Raw genomic sequence first — 20,071 nt, forward strand, 5'->3', positions numbered from 1 at the left:
TATATATATATAAATATATATTTATATATATATATATATATATATATATATATATATATATATATATATATATATATATATATAAAAATATATATTTATATATATATATATATATATATATATATATATATATATATATATATATATATAAATATATATATGTATATATATATATATATATATATATATATATATATATATATATATATATATATATATATATATATATATATATATATATATATATATATATATATATATATATATATATATATATATATATATAAATATATATATGTAAATATATATATATATATATATATATATATATATATATATATATATATATATATATATATATATATATATATATATATATATATATATATATATATATATATATATATATATATATATATATATATATATATATATATATATATATATATATATATATATATATATATATATATATATTTACATATATATTTATTAATATATATATTTATGTAATAGTTTACCTTTTGGTAATTTATTTGTAAATGAATTGAGTCTGTCATTTATATGAAAGTAGACTAAATGCAGTCAAAATGTAATCCCTGAGACAAATGTACGGCAAAACGATAGACGATAGATATTCAAATGGTGAAATAAGGAAAGAACACAAAGCTGAGATAAGCATTATTGATAAATTAAGAAGTGTGTTGAGATGGTTTGGCTATGTGAAACGAATAAACGGTAAAAAAAAATTATGAAGTAAATTTAGTTGGAAAAAAGAGCAAAGGAAGACCGGGTAAAACTTGGGGTGATCAGGTTTGTCAAATACCTGAAGGTCAGGAGTCGAAATAATCGGCGGATTTGTGTGAGTGGATCCGTGAATGTGGAAGAGGTGAAGAATGTTTGAAAAGCAGATTGGAGAGCCTTTTTTTACATAAATAGAAGACAACAGCAATTTCATTATAGTCTACATTTGATCTGACGACGGAATGGTTATTCCGAAACCGGTAGTTACGAAGTAGTGTTTTTAAGTTTTATGACTCATGTTATGAGAACTTTTTTATTCTCGTGTAACAAAAAGTGCCTAATAAACGTGACGCGTCCTAGAAATTTAACTCTCAATGCTTGTCCAATTATCGATTATCGAATCGCCGCCTAATATGTTTCACTTCAAAAATGTTCGTACAGTTTATTATGAAAAAAAAATCCTACAGAAATACCGTACATATTACTATTTTTGACGAATACAAGTCAAAGTCTGAAAATAATTACAAGTACAAAAATTACTATATTGACGAAAAATGATGAAATATTAAATTCAAATTGATGATGTACAGTGAACTCTGAAATTGAAATCAACCTAAAAAATATTGAAATAAGAAATTTCTCGTAATATAAACGTCAAATTTTGATATGACATCAAGTTAATTGAATGTCTCTTTTAAACGAAACTGTTTTAAAGAAAATAAGATAAGCCGGGAAAGAGCAGATTTTTATACTTGAGCTAAAATTACACTGATATTGTTTGTGGATTATAAATTTACATTAGTATAATAATAATTTTAAGAAACAGAAGACAACTTATTTTTTAACATCTCATCAAAGATGAAGAAGAATATGGAAGTCTGGGCATTTACGGGGCTGAGACCGTCATAGGCTGGTTTAAGTGATCACTTCACACACGTGTAACATTCACAAATTCTACCCATTATTGACAACCACACTACTCAAATTCTTGGAAGTTCTATATATATGAACCAATTTAGAAACCTTGTTCTTGAATCACTAGAACTTTACTAGAGACATCTATTGGTGAGATGTAAAGAAGCTTTTTACTAAGCAGAAACTCTTATATTATATTCTTTACATCTCACCAATAGATGTCTCTAGTGAAGTTCTAGTGATTCAAGAACAAGGTTTCTAAATTGGTTCATATATATAGAACTTCCAAGAATTTGAGTAGTGTGGTTGTCAATAATGGGTAGAATTGGTGAATGTTACACGTGTGTTAAGTGATCACTTTAACCAGCCTATGACGGTCGTCTTCCCAGACTTCCATATTCTTCTTCATCTTTGATGAGATGTTAAAAAATAATATGAAAATAACTCCTGTAATTGGAGATGATTCAGATTTTCTGAACAAGTATTTGGACACACTCAAAATGTTGTAGAAGACTACTTAATATATAAACAGGTAAACTTTGTATTATTTTGTGAATAAATTGAAAATAAATAACAATTATGTGCAAACAAAAATATCGTCATTATTCAATGGCAATTATTTGTTCGTGTGAAATCCGTAAAATTAAAATTCATGATAGAAAGAATGAAGTATTTAAAATAAAAGTAATTTTTAATTTATTTCAAAAAAATCTTCGTCCTCAAACCCTCATCCACACCGATGGTGAATAGGGCACTGCATCATATGAACGCAGTGTTATCTTGATCGTTAACACATGAAGGAAAGGAGATCAGCCCTCCGCTTCAGGTACAAGTCCAGGGTAATATTGAATAAATATTAGAGTGAAAAATCACCTACAATTTTAAGTCCCCCCCTTAGTAGTCCCCTGAATCCGGGATCTCCAGTACAGTAAATGAGCGTGCTGACTGTTAGGCTGAGGTGGATTTTTTAATTCTGTTTTCTCAATTTTACTTTAAATTCTGTCACACAACGATTTTTCCCATATTCGTCTGAAGGGACGCATTTCAACAGCGTTAATCTGCATTCATCTTTCCCATGGCAGTTCCATGTTTTGCTCTAAACACCAGTGTCAGTATGAGCACTCCGTTATGAACAGCCAGATGGACATTTTTTTAATCACTGTTTTCAAAGCACCATTTCACCTATTCACCGTATTTTTCATTACTTTATCCATTTTTTCATCCCCTGGAAAGTATAGTAGGCTTACCAGGGAGTAAAAAAGTATTTACTGATTTGGCGTTTAATTTGTAGAACTCCATTTTAATTTATGTATTAATTTTAAATCAAACACAGATTTTTTGAGTCTACTAAGTTGTATTTTATTAACAAAAAACACTTAAAAAATTATATTGTGACAATTGTTTCGCCTTGTTAGGGCATTATCAAACGAATGTCACAATATAATTGTCACAATATATTTTTTTACGTGTTTTTGAAACAATTGTCACAATATAATTTTTTGTGTGTTTTTTGTTAATAAAATACAACTTAGACTCAAAAAATCTGTGTTTGATTTAAAATTAATACAAAAAAAAGAGTGAAAAAGTGTTAAAAAGTGACATGGTCCACCATGGGCAACATTCCTATAGCATTCACGTCTGAGAAGATTGGTTCGGCAATACAATAATGTTTCATTAAATAAATTGCCGGCTAAAGTTTATGTAAGGCGACTTTTCCCCCTAAACTATTCGCGTCACACTGACTACGTGATAAAATGTGACAGTTTTATGAATGTCCCATTAGTTATTATACCGCGGCACACCTACAATGGAGAAATGTCCCGGGGTTATTTTGGTCACCGCATTTTCATACTTTCGTACACGCTTTTAAAGATACCGCGCCATACATGCTTTTTCAAGGGGTTTTGACAAATTATATTCCGTCAAAAATTGCTGAATTTAAATATAATCCTTTGTATGAAATAGGTTTATTTTTGGAAGTAGATATTTTTTTATTTAAAAATTAAATAAGACTGCTTTTTAACCAGAAAATGATTATCATTCTTCTTCTTCATCTTGGTGTAGGCCTTGTGGCCTGTTTTAAAGAGGGATTAACCTCCTGCGAAATCGATCCATCTCTTTGGTGGTCTAGAAAATTATTATGATATAAAATTCGTGACAATTTTCTTTACACTATATAAAAGATTATTCCGCGGAAATCACAAATGAAACATTTAAAACGACTTTTTGAAAAATAATAAGTTTCTTTAGAAATAAGGATTTTCTTGTTGCTAAAAATGTTGCAAATATGTAATTTTTTGATTTATGACAACAGATAAAGGATTTCAAAATATTGTTTTTTCATATTTACATATATATATATATATATATATAATATATATATATATATATATATATATATATATATATATATATATATATATATATATATATATATATATATATATATATATATATATATATATATATATATATATATATATATATATATATATATATATATATATATATATATATATATATATATATATATATATATATATATATATATATATATATATATATATATATATATATATATATATATATATATATATATATATATATATATATATATATATATATATATATATATATATATATATATATAATATATATATATATATATATATATATATATATATATATATATATATATATATATATATATACAAATATATATATATATATATATATATATATATATATATATATATATATATATATATTTATACCATCACGCCGCTTCCCCACAGAGGTAGGCAGAGAGAATAGAGCGCCACAACACTCTGTCCTTGCAAACATTCTTCGCCTCTTCCACGTTCATGCATCTCCTCATACATACCCGCCAATTGTTACGACTCCTAACCTGACCACTTTCAAGTATTTGGCATACCTGATCGTGCCATGTTTTTCTCGGTCTTCCTCTGCTTCTTTTCCCACTAACATTCGCCTCATAAATTTGTTTTACCGTTCTTTCGTCATTCATTCGTTCCACATGTCCAAACCATCTCAACACACCTTTCATGTTTATAAATAAAAATACATATTGTATTAAATACATTTAATTAATGACATTTTAAAAATTAATTATTAACTATCTTTGGCGTTATGTAATACTCAGGTGGGTTAAATTTAATCTAGAAGGTAAAAAAACATGTAAAAAATAAAGTTAATATTATATACCGTGAATACGTGTACCACATAATATTCGTTGTGTATGTTTTTCACAGCATAATACACGGTGGCTTGAAATTTAAAATGAGACACATTTATGAAAATTATATTTTGAAGAAAAATCAGCAAGAATTATACTAAACTTACGAATCTTTAACTCACGAAATTAAAATAACTATAGCTGATATTTACAGGTATTGTTTATTTAAATGCATTAATGGATACATCGTATTAGAGTAATGTTGTCAATCATGGGTAGAATTGGTGAATGTTACACGTGTGTAAAGTTTGATAACTTAAACCGGCCTACGACGGTCGCAAGCCCCGTAAATGCTTAAACTTCTATATTCTTCTTTATCTTTGTTAAGATGTCAAAAAAATGGTCTTTAATTACAACAACAAACTTTCAACGGGGTCGTGAAAATCTTTTCTTAAACTTTCTCTTACGGTACTTAAGACTTCCGCGTGGACCGGTGATATGTATTTTGTTCACCATATGAAAAAGTGGTTTAGAAACGGACAAAATGTGAATATTCCTAAATTTTGCTTTTATTGACCATAGTTGAAGTTGAAATATATCAATTTTGTAATGCTAGATTTGAAAACGAAAAAAAAAAATACATCGTAAGTAGCCGCAATAGCTAGCGTAGTGACACGACCGCCACGTAACTGCACACTACTGGCGCAGTTAACACGCTACGACATGCGCGTATACGCAAAGCATGTCCACGCACGTACACATTGTAAAACGCTTGTGTATTGGTGATTTTATCGCCGATTTTTTCATAAATTATTTATTTCTGTCGCTGCAAATGAATAACTTTATAATATAATAATTGTTGTCCGCCTCCGTAGTGTAACGGTCAGCGCACTCAGCTACCATCCTGGAGGTCCCGAGTTCGATTCCCAGAGTGGAATCTTATAAATATAAGTGATTTTTTCAATCTAATATTTATTCAGTATTAGCTTGGAATGGTACCTGAAGCGGAGGGCTGATAACCTTTCCTTAGTGTGGTAACGACTAAGATAACACTGCGTTTATATGATGCAGTGCCCAATGCACCATTGGGGTGCGGATAAGGGTTCATAATAATTTTATGTAATACATAATTATATTTCGGAGGAATGCAAATTGTAAGCCCGTATCTATTATATTTTATATTTATCTCATTTTATAAGTCAAGCAGTAGTAAAAACATATCACTGGGAGCGGAAGGTTAATGTATCATTTTGTTGGGACACCGTGTGCAATATAATTTTGGTGGTTTTACGTCAGCGCCCACCGTAGTGCTTTGGGCAATTTCTCGTTAAAGAAAAGGAATGAGCGCATTATATCCCTGCTTCAGAACATTTATTATATGAAAAGAGAGTTCTGGAAAGTCTACAGATCTATAAAAAATACAATCTATTACGAAAGAAATTGAACATTTCCTATGTGATTTCGACACCCTGTGGGTAGGTTGACTATTATTTATAAATGGTACATTATTTAACTAACTAACGAACCCTCACACCGCTTCTCCACGGTAGTAGGCAGAGAGAAAAGAACGTCTTATTACTCTATCTTTAAAACTATTAACTATAAATATGGGAGTCGGACACTGCAATATATCGTTCTAAACATTTTTAATCTGTTTGCCGACGGATGTTAGAGGTCAAAATAAAATATGGAACAAAAGCAAAATAAAGGAATGGGTAAAATGATCTAGAGTTAATTTTATAAAAATTGTAAAATGTTTATATTCTTAATTTTTTCTCTTTTTTGTGTCTATATTAGGATAAAATCGTTAAAAACAGTAAAAAATGTATTAAAAAAGAACTCCATCGACAAGACACACAAAGTGTTGGGTCTCCGCAAAAAAAAGTACTAAATATGTATAAATTGTGATTCAAATAAATGTATACAAATAAAATAAAAAATACCACATTCATGCATCTCCTCACACCTATCCAACGATTATTCCGGCTCCTGATGTAACCATTTGAAAAACTTGCCAAATAATTAATATTACTTGATCACAGTATTTTATCTACTTGCTTAATTTTAATACGTATGGGTATGCAACTTAAAGTGTTATTAGTTAGTTATTGTTACTAATTGTATTTTTTTCATACATTTCTTTTTCCACATATGAAATTTTCATCTCACTCAGCATCCTTCATTACTTCATCTATTTCTCATAAAATATATTGGACTTCTCAATCCGACAACCACTTTTTTTAATGTCATATAAATCAAATTGACACCGCATTCATTCGATGTGGTGTAGAAAAACTTATTTCGGATAAACACGGATGTACCAGGAGAGTGTTTGTAAAATTTGTACTTGTTCACTTAATAACGTCATTTGGACACTATTCCGATTCTTCAAGAATACGAGTAGTATGTAAAGCTAAATACCAGAAAAAAAAATGCGGCGTTAAATTGGTCTCTTATTACGTAAAAGCAAGGTAATTAATCTTTTTGTTTTTTTATATGCATGAAAATGAAAAATTTCTTGCGATTCCAAATGGTTTTTTTTCTACTTTTCAAGCTCTCTTCAGACTTTCATTGTGGCAAACGATCCACTTAAATATTGACATAAGTTAAATATGATTTAAACCTATGTAGATGATAAAAAAACACTAAACAGACACCAAACAGAATTTCAAAAATTATTAATCTGTAAAGACTATGTATTTAATTTTTTATGGAGAAAAATTATCGAAAAAAACCTGGAAATTAAATCGTGTAATAACCATGAAAAATACAAATATTAAAAGTTAAAAAAAAACTTTCATGAGATTCGTAACAAATTCAATAGTGGTCCATATTTCCGCACAATACTCTAAGAATCCCTTCACCCCTCTCCTGTTAATGAGTTATCATTCCTACCTCTTCATTTTTCTTTATCTTTGTCGATTTTACGATTACACATTTATTTTGTATTGCAATTATTTTTTCATACGTACTGTATTATTTTTGTTTGTTTTTGTTTTAGTATATGTAAGCACCGTCTGCCCTCAATGTTTAAACACTATGCCACTGTAGACTACAGTTGACCTGCTGATGGAATGGTTGTTTTGAATCCGGTAATAGTGAAGTAGAATTTTAAGTGGTATTACTCAAAGTGAACGATGAATGATATGGAGATTGTTATGTTAGCATATCACAAAGTTAACTATGCTTTTTATATATATAAAATGTACTAGTACAATTACTTGTTTGTTCAAAATTTTAAGTCTTCAAAAGCAATTCACCGATTGTTTCTTCTCACAATGTTGTTTTTGAATACGCGCGTGTTTTCAAATGCTCTTTTCTTTCTTTTCCATTTATGGTAACCAGACTGAGCTTCAGCAACGTATGGCCGAAAAGAACTTATACTACATAAATAAAAAAAAAAAATGAATATATTAATAATATGTTAGGGAAAAGAATCGTCGGTGAATGTTATTTTTTTCGAGTCATAATTTCAACGTAGACGACGTAGAATATGGATGTCTGGGTATTTACTGAGCTTACGACCTGTCATAGACTGGTTTGATTGTTCACTTTGCACATTCACCATTCACCATTATACCAATGATCAACAATTCATATATATATATATATATATATATATATATATATATATATATATATATATATATATATATATATATATATATATATATATATATATATATATATATATATATATATATATATATATATATATATATATATATATATATATATATATATATATATATATATATATATATTATAAATGTCATTAAGTTCCATGATTGAGTTCACAACAGCTATATATCTTAGGATTTAGAAAGCTATATTGATTGATTGATTGATTGATCGACAACCACACTATTAAATTCCAAAAGCTCTATACATAGTTTATTCGTCATTGACACCTTCATTTACATGTGAGTTTTTGACACCATCCATAATCACCATCACCATCACCATCGAGTTGGCAAAGTTTTATTTTTGGCAGAGAACTTCATGAAGTATATGTGAGATTCATCCCAAATACTTTAACTTACTAGGAGACGCCAGAAAACGTCATTTTAATTTTTTCGGAATCGATTTTTTTGTCATTTTTTTTTAAAGAAATTGTATATAATAATAATAAAACCATTATCCGCACCCCAATGGTGCATAGGGCACTGCGTCATATAAACGCAGTGTTATCTTGATCGTTTACACATGAAGGAAAGGTGATCAGCCCTCCGCTTCAGGTACCAGTCCAGGGTAATATTGAATAAATATGACAGTTAAAAAATCACTAATATTTATTTTACCCCCCTTGGGAATTGAACCTGGGACCTCCATTACACTACGGAGGCGGATGTATATATAAAAGATTTTAATTTATTATAATTGTGTCGCCTACTTTGAAAATCCGCCAGATCCATGTAACTCGATTTTATAAAAAAATGCAAAATACTCCGGGTAACATTTATGTTTCAATGATTTGTCTATAAAATGTTATGAAATAATAAATTTTGCCATTACTTAATTTTTTTTCCATATAAAAAAACACAAGACACAAACCGATAATGACGTCATCTTAATATTTGACCTATCTCAGCTCTCTGATTGGATGATATGAGTCAGAAGGCAAGTTTCATGAAAATAGCGGAAAATAAAATACAACTCTTTTTTTAAAGTATTTTTAACATGGTTTTCGAGCATATAAATATTTTAAACAATAAAACCCACAATTGGCATTCCGATAGAGTATTCATTTTAAAATTTTAAAAAATTAATTTTGAATGTAGGTGATACAATTTACGTCAATCAATAGTCGATGGAGCCGGGAAATGTGACTTAACAAAGTCTTGCAATATTAAATTGATTGTTATTATAAGGACTGATTTTATTAATAATTGAACGTGTGAATCAAACGGCTGCGTATCTTGGCGCACGGAATCTAAATTAAAGTCAACACGAACATTTCGCTTTCATCCGCCTCGAAATAGACGCACCGACACGTAACACTCGTGTACATGGTATACGGTGCCCCAACATAATCAAAACCTTATTATTATTTTTTTTTTACAATTAATCATATTTAATTTATCATAATTATATATTTTTTTAAAGCAGAGTGAACGCTGTTGAAATGCGCTCCCTCAGACGAATGTGTGGAAAATCATTGTGTATGACAGAATTAAAAACGACGATATAAGAAAGGAATGTAAGGCTGAACTAGGAATAATTGAAAAGATTAGGAAGAGTATGAACATGTGGAGCGAATGGATAGCGAGAGAATGACTAAGAAAATATATGTGGTGAATGTGAGAGGGAAAACAGAACGTAGACGACCGAAAAAGACTTGCCACGATCAGATCAATCAGAACCTAAAATCTGGCGGTGTCAAAAGTCTGCGTAATTGGAGGGTATGTATGACTAGATGTATGGATGTGAAGAAGGCGAGGAGTGTATGTCAGGACAGAAGAGTGTGGCGTTCCATCCTCTCTGCCTACCCCTGCGGGGAAACGGAGTGATGGTAGTAGTAGTAGATATATCTTATATAAATAAGAAAAATATAGAAATTTGGGCATTTATGGGACCGTCATAGTCTTGGTTAATCACTTTCACTATTACTCATTTTTTTAAAACTTCTAGATATATTGATTAAACTCGTAACATAGAATGCGCGAGTTCACAATAGCCATCTATGTGGATATGAGGAAGGCTTTTATTAAGCAGAAACTTTTTCCATTTATATGTACGGTCCAAATCCTGGATTATATTAACATACTTGAGAAACGCTTAAAAATATGATACAATATTTTGAGTGTGTCCAAATACTTGTTCACAAAATCTGAATTATTTCCAATTACAGGAGTTAGTTTTCTTTTCAACTAACCAATATATGTCTCTATTGATTCAAGAATAATGTTTAAAAATTGGTTCATATTTATAGAACTTTTAAGAATTTGAGTAGTGTGGTTGTCAATAATGGGTAGAATTGGTGAATGTTACACGTGTGTAAAGTGATCACTTAAACCAGCCTCAGACGGTCGTCAGCCCCGTAAATGCTTAGACTTCCATATTCTTCTTCATCGTTGATGAGATATAGAAATATGATAATCAATTTATTTTAGCTTATATGTTGACCAGATAATTCATTTTCAACATTTTAGAGTTTGTCTAAATACTTGTTTACAAATCTCGATTATTTCCGATTATATAAGATATTGATCATACTATTTTGTAACGTCTCAACATAGATGAAAAAGAATATGGAAGTCTAGCCATTACGGGAATAACGACCGTCATAGGCTGGTTAAAGTGATAACTAAGATACTATGTGAGTTGAAAAATAATCTGAATTACAGTAAACAAGTGTTTATCTAAGATAACATCACATGTAACATTTATTTGAATTTTTTTAGAGTGTAAGTTTTATAGTTTTTTAAAACCCTTACCGCACCTCAATAGCGCATAGGGCACTGCTTCATATAAACGCAGTGTTATCTCGATCGTTTACACATGAAAGAAAGGTGATCAGCCCTCCACTTCAGGTACCAGTCCAGTGTAATATTGAATAAATATTTGAGTGAAAAAATCACTTATATTTATTAAACCCCACTGGAAATCGAATCCGGGACCTCCAGAACGGTAGCCGAGCATACTGACCATTACACTACGGAGGCAGACAATACACTACGGAGGCGGACATGGAGTTTTATAAACTGATTTAAAAGTCTCCATCGTTGTAAGGCGCTTTAAAAAGAATGGTGTCAGAAAAAAGATAAAAAGTACCACGAGTTAGGAAGCATCTTGCATTGAGAGATATATTTTGACTGGCTGCTTAATCAAAATATTATATTAACTCATACTACGAGCTTATTTCGCGGAGTAAATGAAAGTCGAAGTAAAAATAATGTGAGTGAGTTTTCAGTCAAACTGAAATGTCTGAAAACGAGCACGTGCTTTGTATGTGGTAGTCCAATAATGAAGATTCATTAGCATATGGTTTTTATACTTATGTGGTAGTCCAACAATGAAGATTCATTAGCATATGGTTTTTATACACGTGTCGTAAAATTGACGTATTCAAATCAACGTAATTATTATTTTTTGGATAAATTTTTATTTTTTCGAGGAGACGGTGAGTATTCTGTTGTATTTTAATATCATTTCAGTATTTATATAACGTATACAGGTGCATAAGACACTGCTAAGCCCAAAATAAATGATTTGTTTTATTAAAGTAATTTTTTCACTCAATTATTTATTAAACATTACCATGGACTGGTACCTGAAGCGGAGGGCTAATCACCTTTCCTTCATGTGTTAACGTTCAAGATAACAATACGTTGCAGTGCCCTATGCACCATCGAGTGCAGATGAGGTACTAAATTGAATTTACTTGGTAAATTCTATATATATGAACGAAAATTGAAACATTGTTCTTGAATCACTAGAGCTTCACTAGAGCCTTCCAAGAATTTGAGTAGTGTGGTTGTCAATAATGGGTAGAATTGGTGAATAACACACGTGTGTAAAGTGATCAATTAAACCAGTCTATGATGGTCATCAGCCCTGTAAATGTCCAGACTTCCATATTCTTCTTCATCTTTGATGAGATGTCAAGAAATAATATGACAAGTAAGTCTCTTTATTGGAGAGAACAGGGTAATTAATCTTAAGATTGTAAAGTAGAAATGTCTAGATGATGAATTAAATTTTTAAAACCTCTTGTAACGATATCAAACAAATGAAAAATAAATAAAATAACTGGAAATTTGAGGAATCCCATTGGTTTTGTTTGATTTTTTAAGTTGTTTCAACATTTGAGCGCACAGTGTATTTATAGAGTGTCGGCGTTCCGACATCAACAAGTTATGATAGTCCGAATTCTCTCGAACAACTTTTTTATTTGCTGGAACAGCGGAAAAACTAACACGGCGCGTCATTCACGTCAAATTAAATAATATTTCAATACAAGTTGTACGGTCTTTTAAAATGGAAAAGAAAGTAAAGTTAAAATACATATTTATAATACGATTAATTTCACAATGCTTGTGGGTAAACAATATTTAAGCAGCTATCAAGAAGTATGGTATCTGTCATGAGCAATGAATAATATTACTTGCAATCTTGTTAATCTCAATAGATGGCGCTGCCATTGCATTAGAAAAAGGTGTTGTATAAAAAACACCCGTCACAGAAAAACACGCATTTATTTGAATTGGACGTTGTGTCAAATTTTTAAATAGTTGGTGGATAACTTTAGGATATTTAAGATTTTGAACAAATGAATATTTTTTTATTTATTTATATAGATAAATAAAAACATAAGCATATTTGAATGCAATGTTGCGTCAAAAATTCAAAGCAATCAGTGAAAAATTTTACGTGATTGAGGATTTGAGACAAATGATTTATTTTTATTTTAATTTATATATTGTAGATACTACACAAAATATCAAATTTAAAGTCCAAATCGAACCCCTAGCCTCATGTAAATTATGCAAAAAAGTACGTTACTAGACTACCGTGGTGGACTTAAACACAATATTAGCGTTGAAGGTTATTCATCTCAAGATCATTCCAGAACATAAAAAGGGATGTTTAATAAAATCTATATGGGAGGTGTCTGATCTGCACTAGTGATTATATGCTAAGCAGTTCTGTAAGTCATGAAATCTTGATACATACATATATTTTTAAATTTGGTACCGGACCTTCAATAAGATAAGTTTTTCCTCACTCATTACTATGTTTAACGATCTCAACATTAATATGTTTCCTTGGAATCCACCATATCATCCCTTACTTAAACCCTTTCCACCTCCTTCTCAAATCTTTAACTATTCTCTGTCCTACTTTCTGTATCTTATTTTATTTGGGATTGCAGTTATGTAATTATTTATACTTTCCGACTGTACTTTCTCTTAAACGTATTTACATGTTTTAAAAATAATTTGTTAAAACTGAAAAAGGTTCACATATTGACAACATTTATTGGTTTATTTGGATTGGTTAGAAGAAATTGCTTTATGGATGTTAATAAGTCCACACGTAAATTGTGTACGAGTTCATATATAAAATAAAATAATTTCTGCTGTGATGCAAAATATGTAAGAATATTATTCAATTTGATGGTGCTGTAAGTAGCACCAAAATTATCAAAAAAAAAAATTAATGCTTAAAATTCTCTAAATTATTATATAAATAAATGATATCGTTATTTGAATCAATGTTTGATTTTTTTAAAAATAAATCTAAGTAAGCCTTTAATCATTTACGAATAATAAACTAATAAAGAGCAACTAAACGATATTTGTTATCGATTTGAAAAAAATCGATGGCAAATATCAATTTTAATCAATTTGTGACTGAGCGCCATCGATTTGAAAAAAATCGATGGCGCTCAGTCACAAATTGATTAAATTTTTTGTAGAAAACAGCATATATTTGAAATATTAATTATTACGTTGGCAAAAAATAAGCATGCTCGAAATGATTTAAAAAAAAAAAATAAAACTTTATTTTTATTTCTACATATGCAATCGAAGATCGTATAATATTTTTAAAATACACTTTTATGTTGGAATAATAATTCAAAAAGTATGAACACATTATTTGAATTACAAATAGAAAAGAAAATGCACGATGTTTAAATAACAAACACAAAAAGCATAATATAAAAAAACACACATGTGCGATTAGTTTGTATTATATTTATACCCGATGATGTTTGCATAACAAACATAAAACCGCTAGAGAAATAAAATTATGCACACGATGTTGAAATAACAGCGCGAAATGTTTCGCACGATGATAGAATAACGTTCTTCAAATTATTCACACGTTTTTTTTAAATTTTAAATAACGAACGTAAAATTTTACGCACTATGTTTAAATAACGAATTAGATCGTTCGCGCTCACGTTTAAATATTGAACATAAAATTCAAACGAATTAATGCGCTCACGTTCAAATATCGAACATAAAGTTTAACACATCGCACGATGTTCAAATATCGATGAATATAACAAGTAGCACCATGTTTAAATATCGAAGGTATATTTTTTAATGTTCCGAAAATAGGGCTGAACCTTTCAGAATGTATCGAATTATATGCAATGAAAGGGTGGAGTTTGTAGCGAGGTGGCGATAATTATTCACATGATTTGTGCACTAAGTTTTATTCTATTTTTTTAAAAATCTACGCACTATGTTAAAATAATGAATTAGATCATTCGCGTTCACGTTCAAATATCGAACATAAAATTTAACACATCGCACGATGTTCAAATATCAATGAATATAACAAGTCGCACCATGTTTAAATATCGAACGTATATTTTTTAATGTTCCAAAAATAGGGCTGAACTTTCCAGAACGTATCGAATTATATTAATTGAAAGGGTGGAGTTTGTGGCGATAATTATTCACATGATTTGTGCACTCGGTTTGGGCGGCGGAAACGCAAAGGGCGGGGGTCGGGCGCCACGCGAGAAAAACACAGAAAAATACCTTTTGTGGACAATTGTCGCGTATTTTGCGTCCGGTTCGGTACCCGAAGAGAGTTGGCAGCGCCGGTGTGCCGCCGGTTCACGCCGAGTATTAATTGTGGCCCGCCGCCCGGCCGCGGCAGGGCCGGCGCGCGAAGGTGACCAAACACCGCCGCCGCAGCCGCCGCCGACAGGGCTGATAAAAAAATAAAAAAAACAAACTTAATTTTAATTAATTAAAAAAAAAAATTTGGCAGTCACCCAGTAAGAGGATGTTTCTGCCAGTGTCAAGTCTTATTTTTATTTGCAAACAAAATATTAATAACAATTAATAAAAAAAATCATTAATTGTTATTATTTTAGTTTAAATGCGTTTAGCTTTATGATTTAATAAATTATTTTCTTCATTACATAAAGATACATTTTTAAAAAAAATTGTTTGATTTGCTAGACATTTCTACTTTTAACAATCTTAATATTAGTTAAGCTCTTGTGCTTGGAAAGGGACTAATACTTATTGTTTTTTGTTTATACTTCTGGCTTACTTATTACTTATTACCCATACTTATGAGTGATGACGGCAAGTATATAAATATGTGGAGATGCATGAATGTGGAAGAGGCGAAGAAAGTTGGCAAAGGCAGAGTGGTGTGGCGTTCTATTCTTTCTGCCTACCCCAACAGGGAAACGGCGTAATGGTTAGTAAGTTGTTATGAGTGATATAGTTTTTTTTTATTGTATTTTTTATTTGATGTGTGTGAGTATGCCCTATGCTATTTAAAAAAAAAGTTTTAAAATTGTGATTTAAATAAATGTATACAATTTATGTTAAAAAAAAAAATTAATAAATAAGATTGAATAAACTATAAAGTAATGGTTTTATTTTACAAAATAAGAGATTCGGTAGGCATGTTAGCTAGAAGGATTACAATTGATATTCCTTACTATCAACAATTCGGTGTCTGTTTTGATCTGTCAATCTCTCATACTGGCATGTTAGGTGATAATGGCATTGCTCTTTAAAGTTAGTTATAAGATGTATTATTAGTTAATAAAGCACATGATAATATCCATTCTATCAAATACAACATGAATAAGCACTGTAAGTAAACACGTCTTTTCACTATAACAGCACTTTTACGACTTAATGAAAATCCCTCATTTGAGGTGCAGTAACCTCATTGTATTACTCACAAATGAGCAGATATCATTGCATTTTTGTCCTACCATCTTCTTATTAGATATCAAAATAAAGCGACAAATTAAAGCGTTATTTTCATCAAATCATATACATCATGTACCATATATGCAAGACAAAGTATAAATGATAATAACATACGTATAAGGTATGCGTAGTAAATGCAAAATCAAGATTATAAGAAGGCACATTATTGTAATTTGTAATAATGTATTTGATGAAAAAAATAAATGAAATTAAAGAATACAAAAAAAAAGAAATACAAAGAAAAAAATCATCTACAGAGTAATTATAGTAGACATTATAAAAGAGTGAGAAATATGATCACAAAAAGTAGTTAAAAAAAGTAAATTTATTTTTTAATCATTCATTATAACCGAATTGTTTTAATAAAAATTAATGCAACAAGAACAAAAAATAATAACACGCATTTCATATATTTTAGATGTAGTATGATAGCAATATATATAAAGGATAGTATGAATAGGGGATAACAAATATAGACCCAATGAAAATAATTATTTCTTGAATTCATTTTGCGATTGGCGAGAATCGATGCCATGGCGTCTGTCCTATAGTTAAATATGTATACTGACACCCTCGGGATTCGAAACAGACAATTTGCAACTGTAAACATGCATCTCAGCAATAGGTAATTGAGCTGTGCAGTTGTCACCATGGGAGATGGTTCTAGAATAATGTTACATGTTTCCCTGGGACGATCTTGCGTTACGTGAATGGAGCAAATCAATGCACATGTTCTGTGATATTAAAAATCTTGCAAAAATCCAAGTTTCATCTTTATGTTGTAAACTGAGGGTGTCACCTTCATAAAAATTCCATATCTGTTAAAATAACGAATCATAATTTAAAAAAAAAGTTCGTTAGAGATACAAAATAGAAAATTTATTTTAATTAAAATTTTTAGAGCCTTTCATCAAACATCACGGATAAATTCAATTTATATTTATCAAAAAATTACAATCGAATGCTGAAGAAATTGTTATTGTTAGAAATGAAGATATGTTGGTGACACAGTAGTGACAACAACAAAGCCGCAATCGTGGATATACCCACATAGTCTGGCAAGTGACATCGTAGACTTGTCTCTCCCAGAAACTTATTATAGTTTATTTACAATATAATAAACCCAAGTCCGATAACTAGCAATCTTTTACTCGTAATCTTCTACATTACTACATACAACTGGCGACAAGGATGGAAGTAGTGACAAAAACATACCCATATTTCATCATCTTCTTCTTCTTCAAACCCTTATCCATACTTAATGGTGCAAAAGGCACTGCATCATATAAAAACAGTCTTATCTCAATCGTTAACACATCAATGTACTTTGGTACTCAAGCCTTGTACTCGAGGTACCAGTCCAGGATAATATTGACCATCACACTACGGAGGCGGACAAAAGGGCATTCCTTACAGTTATATAACTCATGTTATATGAAGCCCATCATATATTTACAACATTTTCAGTGTGTCTAAATACGGTTCACAAATCTGGATTATCTAGGAGTAATTAATCTTATTATTTTTTGACATCTCATCGAAGATTAAGAAGAATATGAATGTCTGGGCATTGACGGGGCTGACGACCGTCATAGGCTGGTTTAAGTGATCACTTTACACACGTGTAACATTCACCAATTACATCCATTATTGACAACCACACTACTCAAATTCTTGGAAGTTCTAAATATATTAACAAATTTTGAAACATTGTTTTTGAATCACTAGAATTTCACTAGAGACATCTATTGGTGAGATGAAAAGAAAAAAAATAAATAAAAAGCTTCTTTTCATCTCACAATAGATGTCAGTCCCGTAAATGCCCAAACATCCATATTCTTCTTCATCTTCAATGAGATGTTAAAAAAAATATGACCTATTATATATATTTAAATCTTTGATCCCAGCATCTTTCGAAGGGAGATTTTGGCAACCCTATCACATCGGTTCCAGAGTTCATTTCGGCGTCCCGCCAAAAGTGAAATGGCCGTTCCACATCCGCACCCGCCTGCGAATCCCAAATTAATTCCACTGCACCAGACATCACCCGCCCGTGCAGCGTCTGCCGGCTGACTCTACATCAGGATCCCGGTGGGGCGAATGGCACCAAGATGGATCGCATCTCGCCAGGTATGTCAGCCTGATCGGACGGAGCGCTTACTCAAGCGAGACTCGAAATAGGCCGGGTGAAAAATGACAGGAGATAATTATGTACATTGGTACTACATACAAACGTTGCTCATCGTTATGAAAGTACTCTAGATATAAGCTGTAACGAGGTATATAATTTATGAAAGTTACTTTAGTTTAATTGTGTACCTTTTTACTTTCTTATTCGTGTTTCTGTCTTGTCATTTTTTAGTTTTTTTTTTAAACGTTTTTATATATTTTTTTAACTATCTAACTATACTAACTGATCATCACGCTGCTATCCCAAAGAGATAGGCAGAGAGAATAGAACGCCACACCAATATGTATTTGTGCACAATCTTCGCCTCTTCCACATTCATGCATCTCCTCATAAATACATATATATATATATATATATATATATATATATATATATATATATATATATATATATATATATATATATATATATAGGGACCTACAGAACGGTAGCGTGCTGACCATTACACTACGCAAGCGGACATTTATAAATATATATATATATATTTATATATGTATGTATATATATATATATATATATATATATATATATATATATATATATATATATATATATATATATATATATATATATATATATATATATATATATATATATATATATATATATATATATATATATATATATATATATATATATATATATATATTTATATATATACATAAAAACAGATGTTGTTAAAGAGAATAACATAAAAATTGATAAAATTATACGCTTCCTGTGAATTATGTAATTGCTTTCGTTCCTCGAAACATCACGAAACAGGAAAAATACAGCAATTTTGATACTTGAGCTGAATATTTTAAATGTTTTCTTCATGCATGTAAACACGCATGCACAGTTCTTCAGTTTAATTCTCTGGTTCTAACTAGTGCAGAATGGCATGTGTGAAGGCACAACAAACTACAGAGGACGACCCTCTTATCTCCAACATGTTGTAGCAGATACGCCGAGTTGAAGAAACCAGCGGAGGATAGAAACAGGTGGAGACTGACCATGAATGAATCAAACCAATCATCAAAGATGGTAACCCACGGAGAAGACTCTGAAGTAGTACTTGTTACAAATAATTTATTTTAAAATTCTAATTTTCGTGTGTATTTCGACACTTGTCCAGCGTACAAAATTATTTAATCACGATACTAGTATTTTGACGTCCCTCGTATTTTTTTTTGAAATTGTCGGAAAATATTTTTTGTAATTGGATAATTATATGAGTTCAGTTAGTAACATCGATCGATCGGTAATTGTAGTTATACATTTTCCCTTGTCATGAAATATAAGAAATTTTTGTAGCGCCTTTTATTTTATAATATCGCTCAC

The 20,071-nt window shown here is 30.3% G+C and overlaps 1 protein-coding gene across 1 annotated transcript in view; it reads right to left on the reverse strand.

Moving 5' to 3' along the window:
• LOC148304525 (D-beta-hydroxybutyrate dehydrogenase, mitochondrial-like) overlaps positions 1–15,468 on the reverse strand; it is a 103,420-nt gene extending 87,952 nt beyond the window's left edge. Inside the window, exon 1 of the mRNA XM_088268226.1 lies at positions 15,355–15,468. The gene's annotated coding sequence lies outside the window, so the exon portion shown is untranslated. The remainder of the gene's footprint in view (positions 1–15,354) is intronic.
• Positions 15,469–20,071: the final 4,603 nt, after the last annotated feature.

The sequence above is a fragment of the Brachycentrus maculatus genome, unplaced genomic scaffold (genome assembly GCF_059751285.1).
Source record: "Brachycentrus maculatus isolate JH-2025_06_01 unplaced genomic scaffold, ASM5975128v1 h1tg000315l, whole genome shotgun sequence".
NCBI classification, from domain to species: domain Eukaryota; kingdom Metazoa; phylum Arthropoda; class Insecta; order Trichoptera; family Brachycentridae; genus Brachycentrus; species Brachycentrus maculatus.